The sequence below is a fragment of the Hibiscus syriacus genome, unplaced genomic scaffold (assembly GCF_006381635.1).
Source record: "Hibiscus syriacus cultivar Baekdansim isolate YM2019G1 unplaced genomic scaffold, ASM638163v2 tig00112253_pilon, whole genome shotgun sequence".
In the NCBI taxonomy this organism is placed as follows: domain Eukaryota; kingdom Viridiplantae; phylum Streptophyta; class Magnoliopsida; order Malvales; family Malvaceae; genus Hibiscus; species Hibiscus syriacus.
The window spans coordinates 338,244-364,338 of record NW_024063283.1 but is presented as its reverse complement, the minus strand read 5'-3'; the positions used below and the strand labels follow the sequence as shown (position 1 = coordinate 364,338).

The window sequence follows — 26,095 nt, the reverse complement described above, 5'->3', positions numbered from 1 at the left end:
CCCGATTATTTTTCCTTCATCGTGAGATTGTGACGATGGTTCAAGGTAAGCTTTCCATTTTTGTGTATTTCTCGCGGTTGAAGCTTCTGTGGGATGAGTATGATGCATTGGTACCTCATTCGAATTGTACCTGTGAAAATGCTCAGTCCAATTTAAGGCATGTTTCTCAACAGAGGTTGTTCCAATTCTTGATGGGGTTGAATGATTCGTATACTTCCATTCGAAGACAACTATTGTTAATGCAACCCTTACCTTCAGTCAACAATGCCTACCCCATGATAAGTCAGGAAGAATCCCATCGCCTTCAGTTGTCTGGTGTTGTCCTTCTCATGGAATCTACAACATTGTACTATAATGTTTCTGGAAATCATCGAAGGTTCACTAGAACCTGTGATCACTATAAGGTGAAGGGCCATAAGAAGGAGAATTGCTATCGCCTTATTGGTTTTCCACCTGACTTCAAGTTCAACAAGAAGAAGGGCTCCCAAACTGCCATAGCGGCTCACTCTGATCGTGAGGTGGTTTCTCCAGCTCCACCAGTCTTCACATCTGAACAATATCAGTAGCTTTTGGGGCTTCTGAATCAGGCTTCAATTCAGAATTCTAGTCCAGATTCCTCTGTGAATTTGGCAAGTACCTTCTGCTCTCTTGTTCATGATTCAATTGAATGGATTCTGGAGCAACTGACCATATTCTATCATACCTTAAATGCATGATTGATCCTATGCCATGTACATCCACACCTAGATTTGTTCAGATGCTTAATGGTAAATCCTTTGCTGTCACACACATAGGTTCTGTTAAGTTTCCAAATGGTCTTCAATTGTCTAATGTGCTTCATGTGCCTCATTTTACTCACAATCTTATTTCTGTTTCAAAACTAGCTCATGAGTTAAAATGTGTTTTTTTATTCTATCCTGATATTTTCATATTGCAGGATCTTTACAATGGCATGATGAGGGTGATTGGTAAAGAGTTTAGAGGTTTTTATATGCTTAGGTTCCCCTTAAATTATGTATTTTCTATTTCTGCCTTAACACATTCTGCATGTAAACCTTTTATTAGTACTGAAACTTTTCTCAATACTTGTAAATATGTTGATGCAAATAAAACAAATCTTTGGCATGCTCGTTTAGGACATGTTCCAGCTTCTCAATTAAAAAAATTACCTATGTTTCATAATGTGAATTTGCATCATGAATCTGTTCAAAATTGTTCTATTTGTCCTTTATCTAGACAATCTAGGCTTCCATTTCCAGTCAGCAATTCTAGGACTACTACTCCCTTCACATTGATTCACGTTGATTTGTATTGATTTGTGGGGGCCTTATCGAATTTCCACTCATTCTGGTCAACGTTTTTTCTTGACCATTGTAGATGACTATACTAGGATGTCTTGGGTGTACTTATTGAAGCTTAAGAATGATGTTGTTTCCTGTCTTCGAACCTTTATCTTAATGGTTCAAAATCAATTTTCTGTCTCAATTAAAGTTGTTCGTAGTGATAATGGTCGTGAATTTTTTTAACTTTAAATGTTCTCCCTTGTTTGAATCCTTGGGAATTATTCATCAAAGTTCTTGTGTTCGTACTCCTCAACAGAATGGGGTTGCAGAATGTAAGCATATGCATCTTTTAGAATTTATTTGGGCTCTTCGTTTTCAGTCTCGAGTTCCTTTTAAATTTTGGGGAGAATGTGTGTTAGGTGCATGTTATATCATTAATAGGTTACCCTTTTTAATCTTGTCTTAGAAAACCCCTTTTGAACTATTATATCATAAACCTCCTTCTTATGATCATTTTAGAGTGTTTGAGTGCTTATGTTTTGCAACAAATCTTAATCCTCATGATATATTTGATGCTCATGCCTTTGCTTCTGTTTTTTGGGATACTCTCCAACCCAAAAGGGTTATTTGTTGTTTAATCTTGATTCTAAAAACTTATTCATTAGTAGGGATGTTAAGTTTCATGAAAATCAATTTCCTTTTCATCAATCTTCTTCCCTTTATAATTCTGATTATGTTTTTCCCATCTACTACTTTTGTTCATGATGCTGATTTCTTGGTTTTAAACACTCCAAGTCCTCAAAATTCTGGTTCCCTTCATAACGATCCTACTGAGTTGGTTACTGATGATGCTGAACATACTTCTCAAATTCCAGTTCAGTCTTATGCTTCAATAAGTGAACATGCCCCTTCTAGGAAGTCCTCTAGAGTATCTAAGCCTCCTACTTGGTTAAATAATTTTGTATGTTCTTGTCAATCATCTTCTTCAAATTTCAGTTCTCTTTCTTATTCTCACTTACCAATTCATACTCAAGTGTTCTTATCATCTATTTCTCTAATTTATTAGCCTCAATCTTATTCTGGGGCTGTTCAAAATCCACTTTGGGTTCAAGCAACGAAAGAGGAAATTCATGCATTGGAATCTTGTAGAACTTGGTCCCTTGTTCCATTACCACCAGAAAAAGTTCCTATTGGATGTAAGTGGGTTTATAGAGTTAAGTACAAAGCATCCAGTGAGGTTGAGAGATATAAAGCTCGCTTGGTTGCTAAAGGTTATAATCAACAGGAGGGAATTGATTTTGTTGATACATTTTCTCCTGTGGTCAAAATGGTTACCATTAGAACCATTTTAGCCTTTACTTCTATCTTCCATTGGCCATTGTTGCAAATGGATGTATTCAATGCTTTTTTGGAAGGAGATCTTTCTGAGGAAGTCTATATGCAGCTACCTGAGGGTTTTTGCAGCCAGGGGGAGAGGATTGTGTGTAGACTGCAAAAATCATTGTATGGTCTTAAGCAAGCGTCTAGGCAGTGGAATCTGAAACTAACAGAAGCATTGGTTTCAGCTGGCTATGTTCAAAGCAAATATGACTACTCCTTGTTCATCAAAAGACAGCAAGGTAAAATGGAACTGTTATTAGTCTATGTTGATGATTTGGTAATAACAGGTGATAGTAATGAGTTGATTACTGAATTAAAGTAAATGTTGAATAGCCATTTTAAGATGAAGGATTTGAAGGAGCTAAAGTATTTCTTGGGAATTGAGGTATTGAGGTCAAAGGAAGGTATACTTTTGAATCAAAGGACGTATGCACTTCAGTTAATCAAAGATACTGGTTTGGAGGAAGCAAAGTTTGCCGTTACTCCTTTAGAATAGAATATGAAGTTAACTACTTTGGATTATGATAAAATTGTGCAGCAAGATAATGAAGATAAATATAATCTAGTTGAAAAATCAGTTTATCAAAGACTTATTGGGAGGCTGATTTATTTGACATATACAAAGCCTGATATTACATATGCAGTGAAATTTCTCATTCAATTCATGCAGCAACCTAAGAGATCTCACATGGAGGCAGCCTTAAGAGTAGTTAAGTATGTTAAGAAAGAACCAGAACATGGAGTCTTGTTAGAATCATCTTCAGGCTATCAAATTTTAACTTATTGTGATTCAGATTGGGGATCCTGCTCAATGACAAGAAAATCTGTGACAGGGTTTTGCATTAAGATTGGCGACTCGCTGGTTTCATGGAAGTCAAAGAAACAAAATGTTGTAGCAAGATCTTCAGCAGAAGCAGAGTATAGAGCTATGGTAGTAGTTACTTGTGAGCTGGTATGGTTGCAAGGCTTACTTGCAGAGCTTAGCATAAAAGGCCTGAAACCTGTGAAACTTTACTGTGACAATAGAGCTACACTTCAAATAGTTGCTAATCCTGTGTATCATGAAAGGACAAAGCATATTGAAATCGACTGTCATTTCATGAGAGAAAAATACAGGAAGGGATGATTCAACCAGAACATGTTTCAACACATGAATAGCTTGCAGACATCACGACAAAGGCTTTGGGAACTCAGCAGCATAGTTATCTGCTATCCAAGTTAGGAGTTGAAAATGTTTTTCAACATCTAACTTGAGGGGGAGTGTTGAGTTTGTAATTAGTTTTTTGTTACTAATTAGTTAGAAACAATTTTGAGTTAGTTAGGTGGTTAGATTGAATGTTTATATATATATATATATATGTAAACAGATTGTAAGTTTATGTGAAGTGTGGATATGAAAAATAATTTTTCCATTTTCTCATATTACAGTTTAGCATATTAAAATAACATTTCTAGATTAATTATCAAAATAAATATTTTCCGTTGCGTATTTTAAAAAGCATGAGATCAGCATAAAATATCCCTCCACGTAAACTGCATATATAGGAAGGTTGACAATCCAAGTAACATAGGTTTTAACGTGTTATTGATCATTGCTGACAAAAACAAGATGATCACCATCTCTCATCACATCAATGTCATCAATTTCAACTCTATCTCTGTTCACCACTTTGGCAGAAGAGATCCCAAATTTCTTAGCTCCAATGTCAAGCAACTCCTCAAAGCTCTCCGGAAGAAGAACAAGCTTTCCAGTTATTTGTCCCGCTTCAGGGCAACTAATTACGACTCTTGTAGAAGTAATGATCGAGTTATTCAGGCTCTTAGATTGATGAACTGAACGCAGTAAATCATTCTCCCTATGTAGTGCAGCTGACATCATCCCGAATAACGACTTCTGGAAGTTATTAGTCCGATGTCTCCGACGGGATTGACTCAATGATCCATCGTTACTGTCCGGTCCTGCTGCTGCTGGACGGATGACTGGCTCACTTGAATACCTCCCGAGGGATAACATCTTCGGCTTCTCTGGGATGGACTTAGATTGATTGGTTTTCATCTCTTTACTCGATTCGAAGAATGCCAATATTTCTTCATGTCCTTGTTGCTCGGCTAGAACCCTCGGTGTCCAGAGATGAAAATCAGGTTTATCAATGTCGGCGCCTTGCTCGACAAGGAACTTGACAATTTCAAGGTTACCTTCACAGACTGCAGCATGAAGAGCGGTATAACCGGTGTGGCTCAGGCACGTGACATCACCGCCATAAAGAATGATTTTCTTGAGCAAGCTTAAGTTATTCTGCTCGACGGCAGTGCAGGCATAGTGACCGACATCTCCAACGCTGATGTTGGCACCATTTTCATTAAGTAGTTTGGCTACTTTATGATGGCCACCCAGCATTGCCTCCCACAGTGGTACAATTCCTTCTGAATCTTTACAAATTACTTGAATATGTTATTCGGATTCGAGGATGAGCATAAACCAGATATCCAAGTCTCATACACGGATGCTTCGTGAAAAATTCAAGACCAGTGACTACCTTTAAAGTTTGGATCTGCACCATAATACAGCAAGAGAAGAATGCAGTTCTCACTTCCTTTGGATGCAGCTATATGCTAATTTTGCACAAAACAAACATAAAAAAGTTAAAGATTAGCATCAGTGGCCTAAGAACTTAGGGTCTTGATCATATCAAATAGAAAACAATTTCACAAACCAGAGCTGTTCTTCCATTGTTGTCTGACTCATTAGGATCGAGCCCTCTTTTCAATAGCTGATGCAACAACAAGTCATCTCCTCTTAGCGCGGCAAAGCAAAGGTGAGAGGTAGGTCCATTCTCCCTCGAGCTAGCATGTTCTCCGTCTCCGTTAAAATGCCTTCCATAATCGGGTCATACATGTCTTTCAAGTGCTGCACCAAGAAAGAATCCAGCATATTAAAATGCAAACAACTTAAGATAATTAATGACATAAACTGTCATCGAGCAACATATATACCTGGAGGAGATTGTTCATGATTATAGTCCCATCTCCAACATTGACCTGAATGATATTTTGGAATGTAGCACGGTCTAGCCGCAGTAGTTGGCACATGCGTTTTGTACGTACGGTAAAGAGCTGCGGCCTATAGCAAAGCACACCTATTTCACCAAAAATGTCACCAGCTTTTGCCTCTCTGACAACCTGAAAACCGGGTGACGTTCAACTACATTAGGCTCATGACTATTGATCGACAAGGCTAGTACTTGATCGACACAGCTTACCTGTTCAACTCCGTTTTTGGGAACCAATAGATCCTGAGAAACAATGCAAAACGTTAGCGACCATTTCAAGAGTGTTGAACTTAAATCAGATATCATACATAAACTATGGCATGAATCATGCAACGCAGAATCAAAATAAGAAGTAATGGTTTTTTTACCACAGCACCAGTGACAAGGATGTAGAAATCCGTGGGAGCTTCGTTCTGCAGGATGACATCTTCTTTCGGAGGAAAATATTCGGCTTTCATCTCGGGTGCCTTGAGACATTTATTCAGAGAGATATAAAGCGTTCTACATAAACAATAGAAGAGAGTTTACAACAAAAGCATGGCATGTTTCTAGTGTAATTACCAGCTGAAAAAGCAAGTCATTAGAGACACCGTGAAACAAGTAGACGTTCTCAATAACGGAGTTGAAAAGATAATTCGAAATGCTTGATCGGATGGCTTTAGGAAGGGAATTGAGGGTCTCTTGCTGCTGCAATGCTTCCGAATCTGTCCTGTACTTCAGATATAAATGCTCAAGCATCTGATCTTGTAGGCGACGAGGCAATTGGTTCCGAAGGGCAAAACTTGAAGCGGCTCGAAGGGTTTCCCTCTAAAGAGTCAAACATGAAACAATAAAAGATTAGCACAGATAAATACCATCCAAAATAAAAGTTAAACAAGAAATTTACTCACAAACAGTCTAGTTCGGGTGGCTGAATGGACAACCAGGTTGGTCATGTTCCCGATCAAATACGCAAACAATCCGACATTGATGAGCATGTAGAAAACATCAAACGCCATCTCCCCTGTATTCACAGGATGAATATCCCCATAGCCAACAGTAGTAAATGTAGTGATAGCTCAGTAAATTGATGTCACATATCGACTCAACAAAGTCTGTTTTTCTTTGAAATCGGCTCTCAAAACTACTCCAATCCATGTTCTTCCGTGATCGTGAAATTTCGCAGCTAAAAGGTAAATGAAGCATCCAGCATTATGAACAACAAAAAGCGTAACCTACAAAAGAAAAACCATTCAAAATTTCATCAATGCTGCTGCATTACTAACAATAGATTATCAGATAAAGTTGTTCATTTTGTTTCTTGTTATACTCACACAAATAAGTTGGAATACCGAACCCGAAAGTAGCTGTAGTTCTTGTCTTTCTCCAATCTGTTCAAAGCAACAGTAAGTATAAATATTTCCACCACTACGTAAGCTAGAAAGCATGGTGATGAAGGGAAAATAGTGTTGTTGTACCTTGTAACAAGGCACTAACTCGGCGGAGACGCCAAAGGCGAAGCATGTTGAATATGCCATACGAGCTTAATGGCTTAGGGGAAATCTTCTGAGCAAGTTCGGAGGGGATGGTAGATATAATGTCGAAAGCCAACCAGGATCTGCAATACTTCCAGGCAATCTTCTTCCAGTCATCGATGAATAAATAGGTAGCTTTATCCATGTATGCGACAAAGAAGGTGAGAACAATATCCAGGGCAAAGAATCCATTGACGACGTTATCGGTGATAGAGAGTACTGGATACGGTTTATGAAGGAACCCGAACTCGAATGGTGAAACCCAAGCGGTATAGACAACCAGAATAACCAGAAAGTTCTGCCATACCCTGCAATAACACGTTTACTTTGAATAAGTTTCGGTCACTACAAAAATGGAAAACGAAAGAACCCAGAGCTTGAAAACAATAAACGAAGAAGAAAGGTTTTTGTTTGATTACATGTAACGACGATCCTGAGGAGAAACAGTGAATCTCCTGAGCTTGACTCGACAATTACTTCGGTTACCGAGGGAAGGAAGAACCCCTTTGAATGAACTGTAATGACTACTCTCCCGCTCCATCTCTTCTTCCCTCCACACCGACTCTCTCTCCATTTCTCTCGCCATCATTTAGTGTATTTGAGCAGAGCAAGAGCAAGAGCTTCAGCTTTATATTTGGGAGTTTCTTTAGTTTACATGAAAACCATGTCGAGATTGATTTTTTTAGTTTTTCATTTCATTTATGCCTCCTACTAGCTCTTAGACTCTTAGTAGTAGACTCCTCTTTTACAGATTTAATACTATTTAATGGGGTTTAAAAAATCCACTTAATTGTTTTTAAAAACTTTTATAAATATTAAAAATTTTAAATTTTAATTTATCAAAAGAAAAAAAAACCACTTTAAACAATTTGGTTGATAAACAATAAAATAAGAGATATTGATAAATCTCATTAATTTTTGTTAAATGATAATAGTTTTGAGTTTTAAATTTTCATTGTGTTTGAGTTTTGAATAATTGATAGATTTATTTGGAATTAATTTAGGTTAAAAAAATATATATTTTAAAATTATATAAGTTTTATGTATGTTATAAAGTCGTTAATTTATAATTTATATAAAAAATTGGTTATCAATCCATTTAACATATTTCAATAAAATTGTAAAATCGATTTAAAACTGAAATTAGATAATTAAATTTAATTATCACTTAATTTTATAAGTACTGAATTTATATTTTCATTACTCCTAAACATCTTTTTTACTCTCTCTCGCTGGTCATCTTTAAGTTTATATGGGTAAAACAAGAGCTTAAGCTTTATATTTGTGAGAGTTTCTTTCGCTTACATGAGAACTATGAGTTTGATATTTTAATTTTTCACTTCATTTATGGATAGACTCCTAGTAGTATACTTCTCTTTATTTATACACATAATTTTAACCATAATTAGGGTAAACTACATATTTAGCCCGTCATCTATTTTTACGGTCTTATTTTAATTATTTTTTTCTTAAAATTATATTTAATGTTATATTTTTGTTTTATTTTTTCACTTGTTATTGAAAAATAAATAGAACTATATATATAACATTTTTTCGATGATAATGTGACATTATCTTATGGTAAGACGTTAGTATCACTTTTTTTTAACTATAATTGGCCAAAATGAAACTAAAAGGTAATGTTAATATAATTTTAAAAAATAGCTAAATGAACAAAACGAAACCACAAAAATAAATGAGTGATTAAATATTTAGTTTACCAAAAATTAACTTTGATATCTAGATTAAAACTTTTTTCTTATTATAAATTAAAACATTTTAAATGTATTTGATAACTATATTAATTTTTTATTTATATAAATTTTTTGTAAATATTAAAATTTTAATATTTATATTTTAATTTATAAAAAAATAATTTAAACAGTTTGGTTGATAAACAAGAAAATAATAAAAAAAATTAATAAATCCTATTATTTTATTTAAATGATCATGGTTTTGAGTTTTAAATTTTGATTGTGTTTGAATTTAGATAACGTTTTAATTTTAAATAATAGATATATTTACTTTAAAATTGTACAAATTTTATATAAAAAATTATTATCAATCCATTTAACATGTTTCAATAAAATTTTAAAATCGATTTAAAATTAAATTATTTAAATTATATTGATTCAATTTATTAACTTGCCTTTTCAATAATTTTGCTCGCCCCAACTAATTAAACTCTATAAAATAAAATAAAATAATTGAATTTAAGATGATTCACTCAATCCAAATAAGTATGTTGATTTATGTTAGGTTAAGTTAATTGATTCGATTATGTTATTTATATTTTGTTCTGGGATTTTTTTAAATGGTTTATAAAATTAAAATATTGTTTAATAAATTAAAATGATAATTTTTTTTATAAATTAAAAAACAACGTTAAAATTTTATTAAATTTTATTTAGTATTGAATTTTACAAGTACTATATTTATATTATAAAATTGTTTGATATAATGATAAAAATTAAATACTAAATTTGATTATATTGTTTGAAGGTAATCTTAATTTTTGGAAAGTTATTTATTTTTTTTAATTTTAAAGTAGAGTGAGTATTCAATTGAGTCAAGTCGAGTAAATTTTTTTAAGTAAGTTGAGTTGACGACGCGTATTTTATCATTTAAACTGTATTTAAAATTTGTTTCAATTTGAGTTTATAGTTTGAATTTTTTTCTCAATTTCATTATAATATATGATATAAATGTTGAGATTGTTGGAATTTATAGAATGCAAATTAACTTAAGAAGATTATTCAAGAGTGACCATTTATTATATCATTCAAAGGATACATACAAGGTTGTGACCATTTAAAATGGTGTGTATTATAGGAATGGTTGTGACAATTCAAAATGGCGTCTATTAGATGCAAAGGTTGAGATAATCCAAAATGGCTTGCATATAAATTGATCCATGGAGTTCCAAAAAAAAAATCCAAATTATCCATTTAGTAATAGAAAGAGTTAGGAATTCTTCTGTTTTACTTATCAAAGGAATTCAAAATTTCATTGTATTTTGAGAGGACATTTGTTTTAATCTTCTTGTACAGATACTTCTCTTTAAAAAGCGTTATTCGCATCTCGAAGTTTTCTGTTTAATTTTATGACGTCTTAGATTCTATCGTCTACTCTCAAATATCCAACTATCAAAAAGAACTACTTTGAAGATGACAACTGAGGCTACTACCCCATTCAAAGTGATGAATCAAGACTTTGTGAAACTTTATGGATTTGATGAGTCAAACTTCAACCGTTGGAAGAACAGGATGTTGTTGCTTTTTATCGTCTTAAATGTGACATACGTTCTGAATTTAAACTTACAATCCCTAGAAGGTCTCACTCCCCGATGCAAACCTACAATAAATTGCGAGAGTGGTCGAACATTAGAAAAAGTGAAGACGATAATTGTACTTGTCGAGGACACATTCTCAACACCTTGGGTGACTGATTGTGAGTTCAAACTTAAGAAAAAACACTAATAAGATAAAATAAAATTTTGTAATTTGAATTGATATATAATTGTTATATAAATTAAGTGATAGGTAATATAAAATAATAAATTTAATTTCATACAAATATAAATTTGCGTTCATATAAAAAAAATTCCAAATAAAATAATACGATGATTTCGTCGACTTCTCTAAACCTTGAACAGATGTGGTAAGAGAATATTAGAGCTAAACCCAATGTCATGTCGAGCCTTCCCTAAGTGTTTCTTAACGAATTAAATTGAAACATTTCGAACCTCAAATTGATTGCATATCCATGCACGTGAGGAGTGTGTAGACACTCATTTTCGTCCATATTTATTTTATTTTCTTTTTATACATACATATATATATCAATACATATATTATATAATTCACAAAATGGTTTTATAAAAATACGTATATAATCTATGATTTTTTTTTAAAAAATAACATTTTGAAAATGTATATAATATATAGTTTTTAAAAAATACCTTTGAAAACAATATAATATATAGTTTTTAAAACGTTTTTAGAAAATATATAATATATAGTTTTAAAACCATTTTGATAATTTATATAATATATAGTTTTAAAATCATTTTGAAATTTATATAATATATAGTTTTAAAAAAACATTTTTGAAAACATATAATATAGTTTTAAAACGTTTTTGAAAACTATAACATATAGTTTGAAAACATTTTTTAAAATTATATAATATATGGTTTTGAAAATATCTTTGAAATATATATTATATAAAGTTTTAAAACATTTTTTATATCATATAGTATTTTATTCTTTTTTTGTTTTTATTTATTTATTTTTTGTTTTATTATTTATTTTTTGTTTTATTATTTATTTTATCATTTTTTTCGGTGTTTGTACAGGTCTAAGAATCCAGTCCAATGCACAGGTCTAAGAATCCAGTCCAATGCACAAGTCAAACAATTGGGCCTGAACCAGCCCAAGACCCTTAGGGTTTGGGAAACCCTAAGGTAACATGTCTCACAGCATAGCGCCGCATGGGAGAGCAACACGGCTAGTCAACAGTCATGCCAAATGGCCAGAAGTTTCCAGCCGAGATACCAGGGACTGAACCATCCCGGGGTACTCGGTAACAACCCACCACGATCCCAAGATCGTCGGAACCCAAACGGCCAAAACCGAGCTATAAAAGCATCGGTGAGGCCATGCAAAAGAAAAAGGATCGAGGGATCTACACCGAACAAGAAGAACCCATGAGAACAATAAACCACGAGTCCAAAATACATCATCAAGAACAACGATACCAACGAGATCGAGCCAAACATCACAACACCAAACCATCACAAACCACATCAAATACCAACCAAACACAGAGATCCCACAATAAGTAGAAAAGAAACGAACGCAACAACAACAGTAAAGGAAAGCATAAAAAAGGGAGAGAATCGTTAAACCGGAGAAGCCCTTGGAAGAGAAGGAATCGTCGGAAAAAGGGTAAGGGACAATAACTTCACGGCTAGATCTGCTCCGATCTAGGTGTTATCTCGGTATTTCGGGGCTAGAATCGGGATCTCGGGGGGTAAGGTGAGTGTTTCAGGGTGTTTTGGGTTTGCCCGGCCGCCGACACACTGGTGAGGATTGGCTAGAGAGAGGCGAGAGCATTTTTGTAGAGAGAGAGGGGGAGTTGTAAAATGAGAGAGCTGGGCGAATTTAGCCTTGGTTTGGGCCATATATAGTCCCCATGAAACGACGTAGTTTCGATGGGGGTGGCTCGTAATTTTACTTAGGGATTTATCGCAGAACGGGTCCCTCGCTCCTTATAATGTTGCTTTTTGGCCATAGATTGAACTTTTAATTTATTTTATTTGAGCATTAAATTTCCAGCATTTATATTTTAGCCCTGTTTTTTTATAGTGCATGTTTTTTGTGTTAATATTCGAATTGGGCTCTTATATTTACATATATTATGTTTTGGTCACTAATTTGGCATGTATGTTTAGGGTTACCTATTTTTTTAGTTCATTTATGTTCTTACACATTTTATTTTACCATACTTTCCTTGGTTCTTTTTTTTTAAACATCTTTTATTTTTTAAAGCATCTTTTATTCTTACTTTATTTCTTTGATTTATTTTCTATTTGTTATTTTCTATTTTTTTCCATTTTGATTTGTCCTTTTATTTATTTTTATATATTTTCTCTTTATTTTGATTTATTTAATATTTGTTTTTTTGTTTTCACTTTCAATTTATTTTCTTTATTTCTTTATTTGTTTATTGTTTTTATTATTATTATTTTCTTTTATTTTTGATTTATTTAAATAGTTTTTATCTAACATTTTCGACCTTTTTTTTAGAAATTCTAACCAACCAAAGGTAAGTAATTTGAATCGAATTTTCAAATTTTGATTTAAATTTTTAATTTTCGCTATTAAAGACAACTGGAAAATTAATTGATACCGAAAGGGCGGTTCAAATGTGCTAATCATTCCTTGACCGTAACCGACTCCCGAACCCGATATGTTTCTGGTACAACGCAGATCTGGTAAGATGGTGTCCGACCCACCCAAATTCGTTTTAAAATGGTCGGTGGCGACTCCAATTCATTTAATCCAAATCGAAACTCAATTCTGGACCCAACCGAAAGGCGATCGCAACAGAGTGAAACTGTGTTTGCTTTATATTTTGAAGCAAAATCGACGGAAGACTTTAATGGCTTATATTCGGCCCTTTCTCACCATTGAAGTGGCGAATTGATGCAAAAAGAGTTGAAGAAACAAACCACGAAATGTGAATGAAGGGATCTAATCACATGGTCATCGTAAAGTAGTATATCACATAATTAAAAATGTATGAATCATTATTTACTATAACTTTGAATATTATCATCAATTTATTTGATTCAGCAAATAATATAATAATAAAAAGAAACTTATCATTTTAATTGACTACATAAAATTACGGACTCGTTTTAATAATCTATTGAGAAATACACACAATTAAGCCAAACGGATCATGGAACGGGTGCTAATGCATTCTTTTTTTTTTTCTTCTTCTCTAAACCATTGTTTATTCTTTTCTTTTTCATCTTTGGTTAGTACACGGAAGCATCATCTTTAGGGTTGATTATGGTCGCATGTATTTTTTTTATCTCGTATCTTTATTTTATTTTCCTAATAATTATCTTCATAATACATTTTTCTATGTTTTTATGACACATTAATATTTTTCTTAATCTTTTGAATTTTTTTTATTTTCTTTCTCGGTCGTTTGATGAATTCTTGTCATTTATTTTTCTTACGGTTTGATCTGACGTCATCGTCGCTACTGATCAAGATGACGCTTATTTGTTATCCCATTGATTTTCCTTGTTTTGGACCATTGAATTGGATTTGGATACGTAACTTACATTCATAGATAAATTTCTCACAGTACTTGACTCTAATTTATGTTTGACGGTGGTCTTTCAATAATTAAATCCCCTATTATGGTTCATTTGATGTAACAGTCAGATTTGTCTGTATCTACCTGCTATAGCTCAAGGTTTTTTTGGATGAGCTTTTCTCATTTTCCTTATATGATCTTAAGTAACTAGTTTTTTATTTTAATGTTATAAAAAATATCTTGATTATGTGTTTAGGTTATGAAATTAATTATAAACATTGTTATAATTTTAGATATTTTTTAATAAAATTAGCCCGTCAGAAAAAAAGTACGTTAGGAATCTTATGATCACAATTTCAATCCCCTCAGCATGGTAAAATCTATCCAAATATATAAAAATTTATTAAAAGCATAAATTAAAAAATTAAGTACATTATTGTAAATGTGGAAGCAATATCCAAAGCTTTGGAAAGTCAAAGTCCAGTCCCTTGCAACACAAGGGCATGTCAGTTTCAAAAGTAGAATACACAAGTTGGCATATAGTTGATGCGTTAACTAGTAGTAGTAAATAACACGATTCGGTATAAGTGATTTATTAAAAAAAATAACACGATTCGATATCAGTGATTTATTAAAAAAAAATAACACGATTCGGTGTCAGAATATATGGATCGTCTCATTGTCAAAATATACAATAATTTCAATAACATAGCAACAATTTTTTGGAAGTAGCAACCAAAGAACACAAAATTAACTCAAATGTATATAAATGATTGTAAGCCTTGCTACCTAGTCCAACCGTTACATTTCAAATCAGAGTGAATTCCCCAAACTCCATGTCAATAATTGCTGTCAGTATTATTACTACCATGCATCATTATCATTGTTTTTGTCTACACTGAGACTACACTCAGAAACAGTAATCAGTCACGTGTAGAGAGTTATTTGACAATGATAAAATCAATAATACAATTAGCATAAAAATAGTAGTACAAAACAATAATAATGGGCATGAAAAACAATCATTAGTGTGTTGATAAATAGAAATTACAAAATAGAATTGTTAATACTGATTGGATAATTTAAAAATAATAAGTCGAAATACTGCGTCGTGATATTAATTATTGCTTCAAAATCGAATTCATCTCGATGTGTGTAATTTTTATAGCAGACGGTCATTCCCAAGAATTCACATCCAAAAACCAAAGTGGACAAACAGTGGTAATGCTCTTCTCTATTGGAAAAAAATCTTGAAAGCTTTTGAAGTTTTGAAAGGAGATGAAAGAATTTTGTTTAGTGATACATGCACCACAAGACTCACATCAAAGGAAGATGGACTATTGCTTCCAATTGATCCACCCGACCAATCCTTGGAAAAGAAGACCAAAATAACATCATACTTGCAATGACTTTTTGGATGGGATCCAAGTGTTATTTAGTCAACAGTCTTCAGGAGATATGATTGGTTGTCTCTTATCTTTCCAATAATTTTTGAATCGCATCAATCCGATATCAGGAACTCAAGATACGCTCATTTTAGTGAAGACAGTGCATGCAAAAATTCATATATGGAATTTTGTAAATATTACAAATTTTCAATATTTTATTGATTATTTGTAATATAATTTAATAAATGATGATGCATTATCTTTTAAGATTAGATTTATTATTATTTAAAAAAAAACACCTAGCCATTTTCTTCCTCCTCCTCCTCCTCCCTTTTCCTTTTTTTTCTTCTTCTTTACAACTTGTGTCAATTTTATTAATTAATCCAATTTTTTCTTCTTTAATTTTGTTTAACCGGCGGTGGCATTGGTTTTAATGTTGGTTTCCACTTACCGGCTATCTTTTTTTCTTTGTTTTTTTAGTTTTTTAATAAAAATAATTATGTCTTTGTGACATGTTCTCTGCTTTTGTGGTATGTTTTTCTCTGCCTTTTGGTAGCTTACAGCTTTTTGCCGTTGTTTACGGTTGTCGTTGTTTTTGTTTATCTTTTTTTCTCAGGGTTGGATTTGACATCGACACGACTAATCAAGATGTCACTTATTTGTTATCATGATGATCTTCCCTACTTTGGACCCTCAGATTGATTTGGATACGCATTTTGCGTTCGTGGATAGTTTTTTCACGTCGCTTAACTCTAATTTACAATTTGTCTGTTGCCTTTCAATAGTTTCATCATCTTTTGTATTTTGTTTACCAATGCAGTCAGATTTGTTAGCTTTATTTTATTCGAACTTTTTGGTTAGGTTTTTTAACATTTTCCTTCTTTGGTCCTTATGTGATCTAGGTGGCTAGTTTTTGTCTCAATGGTAATAGGAAAATGTCATAATTATATTTTAGGTTTACGATTATACTTGTAAATCTTCATTCTAATTTTGGATATATTCTATTTTTAATAAAACTAGCAACTTTATAAGAAAAGAGATTAGATTTATTATTTTATTAGGAATTAAGGTCGAGTTAAAACATTATTCTTAGTTTATTATTATTAGGAATTAGTGGCTTAGGACTGTTAAAACTCTTCTCCTATATATAAAAGAGGCTTCATTCATCATTGTAAATCAGATTTCTTTGATTAATAATACAACGAAAGTTTGTTTTTGCAAGTGTTGATTGTCTTGTGCATTCGAAGCTTCTTTTCATTAAGTTCTTTTTCAATTTCTTTGTGAGAGAGATATTCATACTCCAGTTTGCCTCGTCATTGCGATTAAGAGGGCTGGTTAGAGCCACTTATCGAGTTTTCCTTTTTATTGCGAGTAGGAGGGTTCAATAGGACAGTTATCCCATCTATTCCCATCATATCCATCTTTATTATCAATATTATCCATATATCCGTTGCCATATCTCTATCAATTAATATCAGATGTGGGACGATTCTTGGAGAGAATCAATTGATTTTGCTTCATCTTACACACATACACCGCTAAATATGATAAAAAACGAAGAAGTTATCGAGGTAATATGAAGACTCAAGGTTGTTATTGACCGATAAACAATAATACTTATTGCCCTACAACAGCAAAACAATGGCAATATAAGGACAAATGGTCAGTCTTACCATTGAAAGATAACAACAAACAAATCTGAATGATTATAATCAACCAAAAGAAGCCGTAGGAGATGAACAACATAATCCAATACAACCTAGACGTGCACAACCTCAACTTCAAATACCGAGAATTTTTGTTAAACCAAAATTCATAATTCCACAGTTCAAAGGTGAGTATGATTCGTGTCATCACCATTTTTATTTTTACTCAAGCCCTAATATATATGTGAACCATTCACAAATAAACCCAAGAATAAAGTCATGCCCATTTACAAATAAATACAACCCATTTACAAAAAAGTTCCCAAAGCCTAACAAGAGAAGCCCGATTATGTTAATCCATCAAGGCTAAGGTTTTTGAATTATAAACCTAGACAAAATCCTAGGCCATCCAATCGAGGGCCATTAATTCTCCAGATTCGTTCAAACCTAGGGTTTGAGAAACCCAAGTAGATGTCATCAGCACTTCAGCTCGCGCCGTCAATGGTCCATCTTGTTATCATCGCTTGATCAATGGTCATAGCATCATCTCATTGCCACTAGTGAAGCCACATCAGCAGAGCAAATGTGAGAGGCCCCGAAATTGGTCCCCTTTCGCAACAAGCAGCCATGATAGTATTTCTAACGTTCTAACTGTCTTTAGCAGTACAAAATCTAAGCCCTATGACCATCATGCAAAGAAAATAAAAACAAAATCAGCAAAATTAATTTTTTATTTTACATTTGTAAATATGTAACCATGTAAACGGGTTATAAAACCCCTAAAATTTTACTTTGTAACCAGTTAGCAACCACAATCATGAAAAAAAAAAATTTTGAGCATTTTCAAAGGTATCATTCGTTATTTCCTTTCTTTTTATTTTCCAGTGTATGTTCTTGTGTGTGTGAGTTGTGAATCGAAGCAAAACCAAATAGAAAAAGGGGTTAGGATTTACCTTAGAGAGCAGTCGAGTTCCCTATCAGAACCAAGATCGTCGGGGAGAAATCAAAGGCTTGATTTTTAGGTTTTAAGGCTTGATTCAAGGGTTAGAACTGAACTAGGAGTCGTCATCGTCTTAGGTCAACGGAGATTGAGAAATCGAAGCATTGGGTTTGGTTTTAGGAGTCTTTGAAGGCTCCATTTGGAGTTATTGGTCTACGATTTGAGTTTAAGGGGTAGATCGAATCTTTTAGAAGTATTTTTAAATTAGAATTAAAATATGTTTAGCTTATTACTATTTTATTTATTAGTTGCTTAGGACGGTTAGAACTCCTCTCTCCTATATAAAGAATGTTTCATTTATAATTATAAATTAGATTTCTTTGACTAATAATACAGCGATAGTCTGTTTTTACAAGTGATTATTGTCTTGTACTTTCGAAGCTTCTTTTCATTAAGTTCTGTTGAATTAATATTTTGATATAGCATTAAATTGCAAAATTGATTTTAGACTTAATTGAATTTGTCAAAAATTTATCAAAAATAATTCAAAGTTCAAATTAACTTGAATATGTTTTAAATGTTTTCCAACTTAGTCAAACTTTTTTAAAAACATACTCGATTGTTTCACGCTTTAAAGTTAAGCTTCCAGTAATTTTTGGCTCAAAGGATTGATCCCCTAGCAAAAGGGTCGATACCTTTAACCAAATGATTGATCCCTTTGAAAAATGATCGATCCCTTGGATTTCAGTGAGTTTGGGATCAATCGTTTTACAAAAAAGATCGATCCCTTAAGGAAAATGATTGATCCCTTGAGGAAAATGATTGATCCCTTTCTTTAAAGGATCTATCCCTTTCTTGTAACGGTCGAATTATTTGAAAAAAAGTCAATCCCTTTCACCAAATGATTGATCCCTTGTGCATTAAATGTTGTTTTTGTTTATAGGTAATATCTATAAATATCCCTAATGGCTTCAAACGACTAAAATCTATGGAGAATGTATAAATTGAAGGTCAAAGTTTCCTGAGATCAACAATAATCATATTAAACCAACCTACCAACATCAAAGTTTTGTTTTGTGCTTAATTTGTAAAATTTTTTTGTTGTAAACACACTTGTGAGCTTCATTGTTTATTGATTTGGGTGAAAGATTAATTAGTGCTTTCCTTGTAAGGTTTTCTATTTGTTTTCTTTATTTGTAATTCCTCTTGTGGAAAGAGTGTAAACAATGTTTTTGGGTATAAACCTTTAAACCTTGTGGGTTGTTGTAAGGTTACACCTTGTCTTTAAAAGTAACCAAATCTAGTGGATTTGAGAAATGCTTAGTGTGGATGCTAAGGTAGTGGATGTACACTTGGATTAGAATTCGAACCACTCTAAATTGTTGTGCATAAGTTCTATTTTCGATTGCTTCCACCAAACTTTTTAAAAGGCCAACTCACCCCTTCTTGGCATATTTCGGTTGTTCATAAGAGCTAAAAATTGGTATCATAGCGGGCCTCTATAAATGGTTTAACAACCTTGAGAAGGTCCTATGAGAGCTCTATCAACTTATTCAATCGACCGATCAAGATGGCTTCAACCTCTAACTCCTACTATATTGAAGATTCTCAACCGATCAATAAGCTACCTTATTTCAAAGGAGCAAATTATGCCTATTGGAATAATATGATGATATTATTCATTCAAGCAAGTGATCTAGAGGCTTGGGACTCTATAATTACGAGTCACTCTACTCCAACTAATAGGATGAAAGATTGGAGCGAAGAAAATAAGAAAAAGTTCCAATAAAATGCCAACGCCATGCACATTCTATTTTGTGCATTAGGCCTGGATAAATATGGAAGAGTCTCATCTTGTTCAAATGCTAAGGAGATTTGGGACAACCTCCAAGTTACTCATGAAGGAACTGCTGAAGTAAGATAAATAAAAATCAGTCTTCTCAACTATAGCTGCGAACATTTCAAGATGAAACCAGATGAAGACATCAAAGCTATGATAGATAGATTTTTCGTGATTGTCAATGGCCTCAAGGGATATGGAGAATCCTTAATGAAAAACTTGTGAGGAAGACAATTTATTCTCTTTCAAAATCTTGGCAATCAGAGAAGATGGAAATTATCGAAGGGAAGAACCTAATGTCTTTCACTCTTGATAAGCTTATCGTTTCTTTGCTCACTCATAAGTTGATGGTAAAAGAAGATGAGCAAGAAGAATAAAAAAAGAAGAAAATAAAGGATGTTGGCATCACTCTCGGGTCCACCAATAAATATAAAGAAGATTAAGTGAAGAGGTGGATGAAGAAGATGAATATATGACCAAGCTCTTCAAAAGATTCAAAAGATTCATGTCTTCTAGAGAAAGTGAAGTGAATCATGAATCAAGCAATAAAAAGGGTCTCCTGGTGTGCTATGAATGCCAAAGAACTGGACATGTCAAATATGAATGCCTCTTTTAAAAAAGAATGGATCAAGTAATAAGAAGGCTTTTGTTGTTGTTTGGAGTGATAAGGACATCACTAATGATGAAGAGGATGAAGTAACCAACCTTTTTCTTATGGTCATCCAAGAAGATTCAAATGTATCTTCTAACTCAAATGAATTAAATTCATATGCTTTTGATGAGTTACAAGGTGCTTATGGTGAATTGATTTTAGAATTTGAGACCATGAATTACAAATATAAGAAAATAATTTATAAATTTAAAAACGAAAATGATTTTCTTCTAAAAATTAAATTGGATTTTGAAAGAAAAATGAAATTTTGAAAAAGGATTTGGAGCTTTCAAAATTGAAAAATGAAAATTTTTAAAAAGAAATTTTGATTTGAAAATTAAGCTTGATAGCTTAATAAAAGAAAAAGGAAATATTTCTAATAATTCATCAAAGTCAATAATAGCAAAATGTTCACATTGCATTATCATGGCCATAATTATAATACTTGTCTTATTAAGAAAAGAAAATCTTGTAAAATTAGACAAGTATGGGTTCCTAAGGGAACCAGAGGTATTGAAACTAACAATCAAGAACCCAAAGCAATTTGAGTACCAAAAATAAGTAAATGTCTCTTGTAGGTGTGTTGGAGAAATGGTGAGTAAAGACAATGAATTCGGAAGCTATAAAACACACTAAGGAATGATACTTGAAGAAAGGAAGACCTAATAAATCAACCTTAATTCAAGTGGTAACAAGTTTTAATTTCGTGCAATTTTGTGCTTGGTATGATTTAAAATGTTTAAATGCATGATTGTGTGTCCTTACATAGTGCTTAATTGAAATAGTTAGAGGGAGTTAGTTTTTGCATGAGTTGCAATTTTTTGGACTTATATGCTTATAATGATGATTTTGGCCTTAAGTTTACAATACTTGATTGTTGTGGTGAAATCATGTTATCCATGTTTTGTATTATTATATATGTTGATTTTGAAAATATGATTTTTAAATGTAGCAAAAATTGAAAATATGCATGTTTAGAATCTTTAGAGCCATTGTATGTTTGTATGACTTGATTTGGACTTTAGTTGTGAAAATTATGGACTAAGTCAATCAATAATAAAAATTTGCATAATTTCATGTTTCAAGTTGGCATTCATGCACATTTAGTATCCCCTAAGTCACCAAAATTATTTTTCTATCAATAATATGACTTAGGTTGCATCAAGTTCAAGTCTAGCATTACTTATTTTGGTCCTTGGAAAAAAAGTAATTTTTCTGAAAAAAGGTTGTTCCCTTTTAGCGAAGGATCGATTCCTTTAGGCCAAAATTGTGAAGGGATCCATTTTAAGCTTGTTTAGGCGTATATGAACCCTACCAAGCCAAACTTCAAATCAAAAACACCTAAAACACCCAAATCTTCAAATTTTATCGAATCCTTCAATCTGAATATATTTTTCAAGGGGTTATTGTGCAAACATCCTTTCAAGGAATCATTACATCTTCTTGAATGAATTATCACTTTTGGATAAGAATATTTCAAAACCCTAACTTTTCAAAATCAAAAAAATTGGATTGAATTAGGTGGTTAGAGAACAAATTTAAAATTGTTTATCACTTGTTTTGTTGTAGGGAGCTTTACCTATAACCAATTTCTTTCAAAAACCCAAATTTCTGTCTTACACCCATAAAGTGTTCGATAAAAGTCCCCAACCAAAACCACCACTAAAACCATTCGGTCATACCATCTTTTTAAGCTCAAAATTCATTTTTAATTCCTCCTAAATTATTTTTTAGCATTATTTCTCATCAATTTTTTTTAAAATGCCAAAAAGAAATCTATGTCTTTAAAGGGACAATTGTTGAAAACATTTTGATATTTCGATATAACAAATTAAGTTAAATGAATTTTAAGATTTTCCAAAAAGATTTTCTAAGTATATTCCATATAATTATTTGAACATCAAAATATTACTCCAAATCTTTCAAATGTCATTTTTAATACTTACTCAAGTGTAAAATTAAGTTTAATCTTAAAATAATTTCAAAACAATTTTACAAAATATTTCGAACCATTTCAAAGCCAAAAATTCCATATTGCTCAGAGGGAACCGATTCCCCCCAAGGGGTTACCGATTCCCCCTGAATGGTTTGGCTCCGAGAAAAACAGAATGCTCGGAGGGAACCGATTCCCCCTGTTTAACGGTCGAAATATTTGAATTTTACACTTAGGGAACCGATTCCCTATGAGGGGGAACCGATTCCCCCCACGCTTCAAGTAGAAATATTAATTGTTTTAACACTTAAACGACTCTAAAAACTTCATTAATGATCCCTAACGTTCAAAAGTGATTCAAGGTGTATTTAAACAAGCTTAGAAGCCATTGATCAATAACAAGAAACAACAAGCAACTAAAATCAAGAGAGAATCAAAGAGAAAGCATCAAACCTCAAGTTTGAGCATTTCAAACCTATTTTTCATTCAATATTCATTTTGCTTTCAAGAACACTACTTGTACTCAATTGTATTCATTCTTGAGTATTCTTTTCTTTATTCTAGAATTGTGCAAACAATCTACCTTGTGAGGATTTCCTTGTAAGTTTGTAAATTTGTATTGTTCTCTTTGGGAGAGAGTGTTCTCAAGAATTTGGGGTATAATTCTTGAGGGTTTGTAAGGTTACTCTTTATCCTCAAAAGAAAGAAAAATTAGTGAATTTATGGAAAATCCTTAGTGTGGATAGCTAAGGTAGTGGACGTAGACTTTGGTTGAGAAAGTCAAACCACTCTAAATCGTTGTACAATTACTTTCAATTTTCTACAAAAGCTTCCACCAAATTTTTAATTGCCAATTCACCCCCTCTTGGCCGATTCCGTCAATCGATTAACTCAACAATTGGTATTAGAGCCTAACTCATTTGAAGGTTTAATCGCCTCTTGAGTCGATTCGGGAAGAGTTACATCGATTATCAAGTCATCAATGGCCTCCACTTCAAATTTCGACTCCGATCTCGATTCGATGCCCGTCAACAAGCCTCCTTTCTTTAATGGAGCTAACTATGCCTATTGGAAGAATATGATGATGTACTTCATTCAAGCAAGTGACATGGGAGCATGGAATGCCGTAGAAGAAGGATACATCAAGCCTCTCACTCATCCAAGATTGTGGAGTGAAGGAGAGACAATAATGTTCCAGCTCAACTCCAAAGTCATCCATATCATATTTTGTTCTCTTGGACCAGATGAATACGCAAGAGTTTCATTTTTTACAATAGCCAAAGAAATATGGGACAAACTTCAAGTCATTCATGAAGGTACCGATGTGGTAAAGAAATCTAAAATTAGTATTCTAACGCATAGATATGAAAATTTCAAGATGAAACCAAATGAAGATATCAAAGCTATGACGGATAGATTTTCAACGATTGTCAATGGTCTCAAATCATATGGAGAGATCATTTCAAATGAAAAGCTTGTGAGGAAGTTAGTCTACTCCATTCTAAAATCGTGACAATCAAAGAAGACGACAATCATCGAGTCTAAGGACCTAACGTCCTTAACTCTTGAAGAACTAATCGGTTCCCTTCTCACTCATGAAATGATGCTTGAAGATGAAGTGGACCTCGATAAGATTGACGAGACACCAAAGGAGAATGAGAAGAAGAAAAACATTGGAGTTGCTCTCAAATCCACAAAAGATGAGAGTGATTCGAATGACGATGAAGATGACGAGGAAATTGCATTATTTGCCAAACGATTTAGAAAGTTGATGATGCCCAACCGAGGAAGAAAATTCAAATGCAATGAAGGCTTCAAAACTGAATCGAAGGAGAAAGACCCGATCATTTGCTATGAATGCAAAAAGCCGGGGTATGTCAAATATGATTGCCCACAATTGAAGAAAATAGGTCAATCCAAAAAGAAGCACAAGGCTCATGTAGGTACATGGAGCGATGAAGAAGGTTCCGATGAAGAGGAACAAGAAGTTGCAAACTTGTGCTTGATGGCTATCGGGGAAGATTCCAAGGTAACCTCTAACTCATTCGATTTGGATGAATTATCTTATGATGAGTTATTAGAGGATTATAATGGGTTGGCTTCGGATTATAAGACTCTATTTTCAAAATACAAAAATGATATTTCAAAATTGAAAAACGAAAATAGTCTTATATCCAAGACCAACAATGAGCTTGAAAGTAAGATCAAAGAATTGCAAATCAAAATTAATGATTTGAAAAGAAAAATACTGATTTGCATAACTTACTTTCAAAAGTTCATGATGATCATCAAAAGAAGATTGATGATCTTAAAACTTCTTTTAATAAGGTTGGAACAAAATGTTTTGAAAAAGGTGAGAATTCAAAATCCAACTTTGTTAAGAAAAGTTTTAGAAGCTACAATCATAGAATTCCTCAACGAACCTTGAATGGTAAAATTATTAGGAATATATGGGTTCCTAAAGAATTCATTACTACTAAAGATAAGGATTTCCTTCATAAATGGATACCAAAGGGGATAAGGATTTTAGAAACTAATGAATATGGACCTAAAAGAATTTGGGTACCAAAAATTAGAAATTAATCTATGTTTGTAGGAAAAGGAGCATTGCTAAAAGGCACGGGAAACAAATCCAAATTCATGGTACCTTGATAGTGGATGCTCGAGACACATGACCAGAGACAAAAGCCGGTTCATAGAGCTTAACGTCAAAAATGGAGGAGAAGTGACTTTTGGTGATAATTCAAAAGGTCACATTGAAGGTATTGGTACTATAGGTAATATCTCTTCCATACAAATTAAAAATGTGTTATATGTGAATGGATTAAAGCATAATTTATTGAGTATTATTCAATTATACGATAAGGGATTCAATGTCATGTTTGAAATTAATGGTTGTAAAGTCATTGACATTGCATCTAATCAGATTATGCTTGTTAGTCATAGAATAGGAAACATATACATGGTGCATTTAGACTCTATTGATATGACTAATTTGTGCCTAGTTGCTAAGGATGAACATGACAGTTGGTTATGGCATAGGAGACTAGGACATGCTAGTATGAGTGTTTTGCAACGGCTAATTGAAGAAGACTTAGTGAGAGGGTTGCCTAAGCTGAAATTTGATAATGATAAAATCTGTGATGCTTGTGCTAAAGGAAAACAAAAGCGAATTTCTTTTAAATCCATTAATGATGTATCAACTAGTAGATTATTACAATTGATCCATATATATCTTTTTGGGCCAACTAGGACTACTAGCTTGGGTGGAAAACAATATGCATTTGTCTTGGTAGATGACTATTCTATATATGCTTGGGTTATATTCTTAAGTACTAAAGATGAATCATTAGAAAAATTCATCACATTTCCAAAAGTAATCCAAAACGAAAAAGGTTACTCTATAACTAGTGTTAGGAGTGATCATGGAACTGAGTTTGAAAATCTTGGATTTACTGAGTTTTGTAATTCTAATGGTATTAGCCATAATTTTTCAGCACCTAGAACCCCTCAACAAAATGGAGTTGTTGAAAGGAAAAATCAAACTTTAGAAAAAATGGTTAGAACCATGCTTTGTGAAAACAATTTGCCAAAGTATTTTTGGGCAGAAGCCACAAATATCGCTTGTTATG

The 26,095-nt window shown here is 32.9% G+C and overlaps 1 pseudogene; it reads right to left on the bottom strand.

Annotated features, from left to right (window-relative positions):
• Window positions 1-4,222: 4,222 nt before the first annotated feature.
• Window positions 4,223-7,813, bottom strand: LOC120176734 (annotated as a pseudogene).
• Window positions 7,814-26,095: the final 18,282 nt, after the last annotated feature.